Source organism: Hippoglossus stenolepis, chromosome 9 (assembly GCF_022539355.2).
Source record: "Hippoglossus stenolepis isolate QCI-W04-F060 chromosome 9, HSTE1.2, whole genome shotgun sequence".
NCBI lineage: Eukaryota > Metazoa > Chordata > Actinopteri > Pleuronectiformes > Pleuronectidae > Hippoglossus > Hippoglossus stenolepis.
The window spans coordinates 28,351,701-28,359,200 of record NC_061491.1 but is presented as its reverse complement, the minus strand read 5'-3'; the positions used below and the strand labels follow the sequence as shown (position 1 = coordinate 28,359,200).

General features: G+C 43.4%; 1 protein-coding gene across 3 annotated transcripts in view; it reads left to right on the top strand.

Moving 5' to 3' along the window:
* Positions 1-3,763: 3,763 nt before the first annotated feature.
* ddr2l (discoidin domain receptor family, member 2, like) overlaps positions 3,764-7,500 on the top strand; it is a 22,370-nt gene continuing 18,633 nt past the window's right edge. For all 3 annotated transcript variants that reach the window (XM_035165247.2, XM_035165248.2, XM_035165246.2), the window contains exon 1: positions 3,764-4,136. The gene's annotated coding sequence lies outside the window, so the exon portion shown is untranslated. The remainder of the gene's footprint in view (positions 4,137-7,500) is intronic.

Sequence of the window (7,500 nt, the reverse complement as noted above, 5' to 3'; positions counted from 1 at the left end):
TTTTTACCAAAAACGTGGATGAAGTGGTGTGACTTCATATGAATGTGGAGAAAAAGGAAAATGTGAATCCTGACCCAGAGCAGACACTTTGTGAAATTCTTCTTTGGTTCCCCGAGCTGTCACAGGAAGTAAGTTGTATCCAAAATAAATGATCAACAACACAGAATCAAACAAACTGTTTTCAGATCAGCTGTGGAACCAGCTGCTGGGTCTTCTTCACACGAACACACGACTGGACACTGATGGTAAAACAATAAAAACAATTCACAAACTTCTTCTTCTTCTCGTTAACAATAAAAGTGTGAAGTTATTTTGAGGGAGAAGGTCACAGAAGGTCACAGAAGGTCACAGAGGTCGGTGAGTTAAACCTGACAAGACAAACATTTCATGCGTGTGGACGACAGATTGATGACGGGTCCATTAGCAGTTTGTTAAGCGGCTGAATGTGAGGAGGAGGAGGAGGAGGAGGAGGAGGAGGAGGAGGAGGAGGGACCTGATGACGACATGGACGGGCGATGATGATGGTTTTTGTACACAGTCGGTGAAGTGGATGAAGCTGCTTCACATTCGGGAACGTTTACATGTGTGAGTCAGAGCTGAGGACGAAGCTGTTTGACTTCCTGTCGTCTCCTGGTCTCTTTGTTCACTCTTCAGCTGCTCCAGGGGGGGGGGGCATGTCCCATCTGCTAACATGGAGTGGATTTGGCTTCACTCTTGGGAGCCATCATGTCGTCCATCTTTATTTACAGTCTGTGGTTTAGTGATGTCATGAAGTTGTGTGTTGTTTAGTTTTTGGTTTTAAAACTTCACACAGTATAAAGAGGCCACTAAAGACTTTTATTTTGAAAGTCAAGATGTCGTGACAGTGGATCCAAGGCTCCTGGAGGTCGAGAGGTCACAAAATGTAACACTGGGCTTTTATCATGACATCACCTTCAGCGCTGACATCACTTCCTGTTCAGACTGACAATGAGCTCAAAGATCAAAGGAGTTCAAAGATAAATTTGATCAAGAAAATGTATTTCAACCGTCTCAATTGTATATTTTAATAATAATAATAATAGCAATAATAACAATAATAATATGTTGTAATATGAGTGTGTGTGTGTGTGTGTCAAAAAAGAGGGACAGCGCCCTGCTGGATGAAACTGAAAATCAGAGCATGGAGGAAGGAGAAGAGATAATGATCGTGTGTTGGAAACAAATGAGAAGGACAAGAAACAACAGGAGAGGAGGAGAAAGGAGAAGGAGGAGAAGGAGAGAAGAGAAGGAGAGAAGGAGAGAAGGAGATAAGAGAAGGAGAGAAGGAGAGAAGGAGAGAAGAGAAGGAGATAAGGAGAGAAGAGAAGGAGAGAAGGAGATAAGGAGAGAAGAGAAGGAGAGAAGGAGAGAAGGAGAGAAGGAGAGAAGAGAAGGAGAGAAGAGAAAGAGAGAAGGAGAGAAGAGAAGGAGAGAAGGAGATAAGGAGAGAAGAGAAGGAGAGAAGGAGAGAGGAGAGAAGGAGAGAAGGAGAGAAGAGAAGGAGAGAAGAGAAGGAGAGAAGGAGATAAGAGAAGGAGAGAAGGAGATAAGAGAAGGAGAGAAGAGAAGGAGAGAAGGAGAGAAGAGAAGGAGAGAAGGAGAGAAGGAGAGAAGGAGAGAAGAGAAGGAGAGAAGGAGATAAGAGAAGGAGAGAAGAGAAGGAGAGAAGGAGATAAGAGAAGGAGAGAAGGAGAGAAGGAGAGAAGAGAAGGAGATAAGGAGAGAAGGAGAGAAGAGAAGGAGATAAGGAGATAAGGAGATAAGATAAGGAGAGAAGAGAAGGAGATAAGGAGATAAGGAGATAAGGAGAGAAGAGAAGGAGAGAAGGAGAGAAGGAGAGAAGGAGAGAAGAGAAGGAGATAAGAGAAGGAGAGAAGAGAAGGAGAGAAGGAGATAAGAGAAGGAGAGAAGGAGATAAGGAGAGAAGAGAAGGAGATAAGGAGAGAAGGAGAGAAGAGAAGGAGATAAGGAGATAAGGAGATAAGATAAGGAGAGAAGAGAAGGAGATAAGGAGATAAGGAGATAAGGAGAGAAGAGAAGGAGAGAAGGAGAGAAGGAGAGAAGGAGAGAAGAGAAGGAGAGAAGGAGATAAGAGAAGGAGAGAAGAGAAGGAGAGAAGGAGATAAGAGAAGGAGAGAAGGAGATAAGGAGAGAAGGAGAGAAGAGAGGAGATAAGAGATAGGAGATAAGATAAGGAGAAAGAGAGATAAGAGATAAGGATAAGGGAAGAGAAGGAGAGGAGAGAAGAGAGGAGAGGAGAAGAGAGAGAAGAGAGAAGGAGATAAGAGAAGGAGAGAAGGAGATAAGGAGAGAAGAGAAGGAGATAAGGAGAGAAGGAGAGAAGAGAAGGAGATAAGGAGATAAGGAGATAAGATAAGGAGAGAAGAGAAGGAGATAAGGAGATAAGGAGATAAGGAGAGAAGAGAAGGAGAGAAGGAGAGAAGGAGAGAAGGAGAGAAGGATGGAGGATGTGACAGTTCATTTTCATCACTGTATTTTACTGTGAAACTCTGCTGCTCTCTGCTGGATAACACACACACACACACACACACAGACACACACACACACACACACACACACACACACACACACACACACACACACACACACACACACACACACACACACACACACACACACACGCACACACACACACACACACACACACACACACACACACACACACAGACACACGCACACACGCACACGCACACACACACATGTACATTAACTCTTGGGCGGTTGTGGCTCAGGGGGTAAAGTGGGTGATACACTCACAGGTTTGGGGTTTGAATCCCAGTGCTGCTCCTGACGGCGGTGAGTGAATAATGTGTAGATGAGTGATTGACACTTGTGCTGTAAACAGCTTATTGAGCACAATAAGACCAGAACAGGTCACTAACATTTATCAAGATTAAAACTGTAATAAAATTAAAAACTAATGAATCAAAAACCTTCAATCTGTTTCAATACATTTAGGATAAAACAGTTCAAAACCTGAACAGTGAGGATTAAGCCTTTAAATTATTATTAATTTGTTCCTAAAATATTTCAGATCTCAAGATAAACAAAAATAACGAAAAGTCAAGGAACCAACTTTAAACTGATTATCGATTAATTTGTCAAATATTTGAAATAAAAGTGTAAATGAACAGGAAACTCAGGAACAATTTACAACCTAATCTAAATAATTGATACAGAAATGCACATTTCATGGTTTGGTTTATTGAAGGAAACAACAACTACAAGAACAATAAACCAATAAGGAAACAGAAACAGAAATAAAGGAAAACAAATACATATAGATTCTAGATTCAAAAGTAAAAAAGCTAAAAAAGAAATTGATTTGACCGTTAACCCTAAAGACCTAAAGTACATGAGTCTGAAACTAAACAACAATTTCTAAACTTTCAAACATTTCTTTATTTGTTCATCATCATATTATTAAACCTTTTTTACCCCAATAATCAGTCACATGTTTTTAGTTCCTTGTCATATTTACTCCTCACTTTAGTTTTACCTCTTTAACAGACGCAGATCGTTAAAGTCCATTTAACACAACTTATTATATGTTTTACTGAAATAACTAAACCATCCTATTTGTTCATCATTTATCTGAATAACAATAACTAGTTATGATAATTATCAAAGTAAAAGTACTTCCTGTCCCATGAGTCCCCTTCGTAGGGCTCCTCAGTCCATTTCCTTCTCAGATGTCAGACGTTCTCATGTTCCTTCCTCCTCCTCTTCCTCCTCCTCCTCGGAAACGGGATGTGATGTAAATACACAGTAACTTTGTGTGTGTTCCTCTGGACTGAGCAGAACTTTTCCTCTCAACTCTCGGATCCAGGAGAAGAAGCGGAAGGAAACTTTCAACTCTAAACTTTAAACGACACATCAGGAGAACAGAGAACCGGCGGAGACACGAAGTGACCGTTACTTTGCTCCACCATGATCCGGTGAGTGTGCTCCGTCTGCCCGACAACAGAGCACCGAGCTGCGGCCGCCGGAGGAGGAAGAGGAGGGAGAGGAGGAGGAAGAGGAGGAAGAGAGAGAGAGAGAGAGAGGGAGAGAGAGAGAGGGAGAAGCTGCTGCTGTGGACAAACTGCGGACAGGTAAACAACTGAGTGTGTGTGTGCGTGTGTGTGTGTGTGCGTGTGTCTTTGTGTGTGTCTTTGTGTGTGTGTGTCTGTCTTTGTGTGTGTGTGTGTGTGTGTGTGTGTGTCTGCCTTTGTGTGTGTGTGTGTGTGTGTGTGTCTGTGTGTGTGTGTGTGTGTGTGTGTGTGTGTGTGTGTGTGTGTGTGTGTGTGTGTGTGTTTCCATGAAACCTTGACAGCAGATCTGAGCTGCAGACTCAGGCCTCAGATCTGAGACCTGCAGCAACATGCATCTGGATTGATTCTCTCTTCGAGTTGTTGTCTTCTGGCCTTAACAACGTTGGATATATGAGCGACATGGTAATAATCAAGTTATGACCAGTACTGATCAAGCTTGACAACATTTCAAAATTTTGATTATTGTTCAAGCATTTTATATTTACAGGAAGTTCATGTTTTTCCGATTTTTAAAATCCTTTTGAATGGGAACAGATAATCCCATTAAGAAACATGCAGATCCTCTAAAGGACATGAAGGAATGTCCGGCTGCAGTTCCACAGAAACAGTCGCCTGTGGAACCTGTAATCAAGTCGCTGATGAGCGATGGGGAGTCGGGCCCCTGCAGCTGGGAGGCACTGACTCCTGAGGCAGAGCAGCTCGGAGCTCCAGAGTCTCAGAGTGACGATCAGGCTCACGACCTCGAGTTATCCTTCACTGACTCGTCAGGCTCCTGTCACGTGACCTCCTGCTACACAACATGTAACAACGATACAACGTGTGTCCAGTGTGTGTGAGGGGTCACGTGATGTGTGTTTCCAGGTGTGTGAGTGTAGACGACGATTCAAACTGATCCAAAACACTCAGAGAGGGTTTTATTTTGAAAAGGTTGTTTTATGGACGTATCCTCAGCTGTCCCGTCCTCACTGGACCTCAGTGTCTCTTGCTTTATGGACGTTCTGTCTTCTTTAACCTACGCGTTGTGATGTCCTCCACTCGTGTGACTTCTGTGTCACAGACTCATTAAACCTGACGTCTCTTATGGTTAAACTGTAAAAGATCAAACATCCAAAAGTTGCATGTCTTTTTTTTACATCTCAGGACTCATTGACCTCCGTCCCCGGATCGTTTATTCTGTCCTGTTGTTGTTAGCGTCTCCTCAGCGACTGACAGGGATGTTAATCCAACTTTTGATTCAGGAACTGGAGATAAAACAGTTTTGTGGGTAAACGAGATGTTTTTGATTATCCTGGTTTAAATCCTCTGTGTCCGTCCTGTGATCAGCTGAACGACGGAGTGTGCACGTGACAAACTGTGCACGTTAGAAAAACCTCCTGACTCCCATTAAACTGTTGTCATGCTGTTGAGTGAGGAACCTGAAGGTGATCGACTGCTGCGTTTCTCCTCCGCTCTTCACCAGGGTGTGAATGTTGTCGCCTGATGAACCGACAGTTCTTCTGTTGTGTGAATCTTTGGGCTCAGGTCAGATTCGGTTCAATTTAAATGCGGCTCATAGATCCACTTCCTGTTCGTCTATGCTTGCCATGTGCACGCTGCCACGGAAAGAGTGACGGCGATGAGAGAACACTCGTCTCCGGGCCGACGACTGAGTGACAACGGAGTCGTGTCATCCTGAAATCGAGCAGAGCGACAAGACGGGAATGAAATAAAGTAAAAAAACATTCATCAGTTTAATTAAACCCTTCATGTGTCAGGACTACAACAGCGTATTTGCTTGTTTTAATAAGTAAAAGAGTTTTTGGTGTTAGAAACCGACTCGACTGTAAATCACAGCAGACCGACCTTCAGGTTTCCAGGTGCGTTTGAAGGTCGTCTCTGCTGCTGCGTCGTCTGTCAGGTCAAAGCTCTGCATGTTAAATCAAGCACTCCTCACATTCTCCAGATGCCAGCAGCTCTTTTTTAACCCGCTGCACTTCAGGGCCTCGTCACCTGCTCTCAGGTTACGTCTCAAACGTTCTGCTGATGCACGAGCTCAGTTTCTACAGCGAGTGCAGCAGCAGCGAAACACGAACCCGGAGAAACAAACGGTAAAGAGCAGAAACGTCCGAGAGTTTACGTGTCGAGGTTCGACCCAAAATGCACCTGAGGTCACTCAGGCTGTAAATATCGATGGACGACATGACGGCTCCCATAAGTGAGGCCCAATCATCGGGATCTCCCCTGGTGCCCCCGGCTGCAGTACAGGTCACAAACCCTCCTCCTTATTCACCTGACACAAATTCTCTCACCGTCATTTTGAAATCACATCGTGTTTTGAGGAAGATTCATGTTGCAGCGTGTTCGGAGGAAAACAAACATTTTCTCCCTGAACTCAGCTTCTACGTCTCAAGTTGCTTTGTTAGGTTACTGATCAAATTATTCAAAATACTGAAGCTTTATTTGTTTACTGAGAAGCAGCTGTGAGTCTTCATGAGTCACAAGCCTGTGTTGTGTCGTTAGAGTTCAGAGAGAGAGAGAGCGAGTGTGTGTGTGCGTGTGTGTAGCTGTGTTTACAGGTGTGTTGTGTTGTGTGTCTCCATTGTCTCTTCCCTCGTGGATGAACAGTGTGTTTTGCTGAACGCTCCTTCACCCTCTCTTCCTGTCGTTGAACTCGTTGAGACTCGAGACGTCGTCTGAATCAGTCAAACTTTACTTCTCAGCCTCTGAAGCAGAAACTGAAACGGGAAATAAAAACCATTGGAGAATAAAAGTCTTTGTCTCTAATAACAAATGATCGTGTTTGTCTCTGAAAGAAACAACCACTGGTCCTCAACACCTCAGATCATCTGTCTCTGTCCACCCAGAGGACGCCAGTGTTCTTGTGAACATCATATCTCAAGAAGGCCTTCACGGAACCTCTTCAAATGTGGAATGAACCTTCACATGGACTCAAAGACGAAATGATCAGATTTCAGAGGTCGAAGGTCACGATGACATCATATTATACATACAATATACAATCCATCAGGACTGGACTACACTGGTCGATGGAGGCAAACAGCTGCAGGACGGTAGTTTTAGTTTATTGATATTATCTTTAATTGTTATTCATCAGTTGTCGATCTGAGAGATGTTCAGTGACGCATCTCCACTTCCTCCTGTTGTACAAAAGTATATATCAGATACACATATGCATAATACATTCTTCTGTAGTCTGACACATAGAGCATGAAAACCTTTTACAGTCGTAACACTGATTAGAATCATCAACCTGAGGATGAACAGAATCTGTTTCCTTTAACAGAACCATTCATTGTCTCCTCCGTCTCTTTGTCCAGGAGATAAACTGCAGGAATTAAACCTCATTCTGTCCATAAACCTCGTTTTTATCCGTCACGTCAAAAAGACTCGTGTGTTTGGTGCATTTGTTCGTTCTGAGATCCGT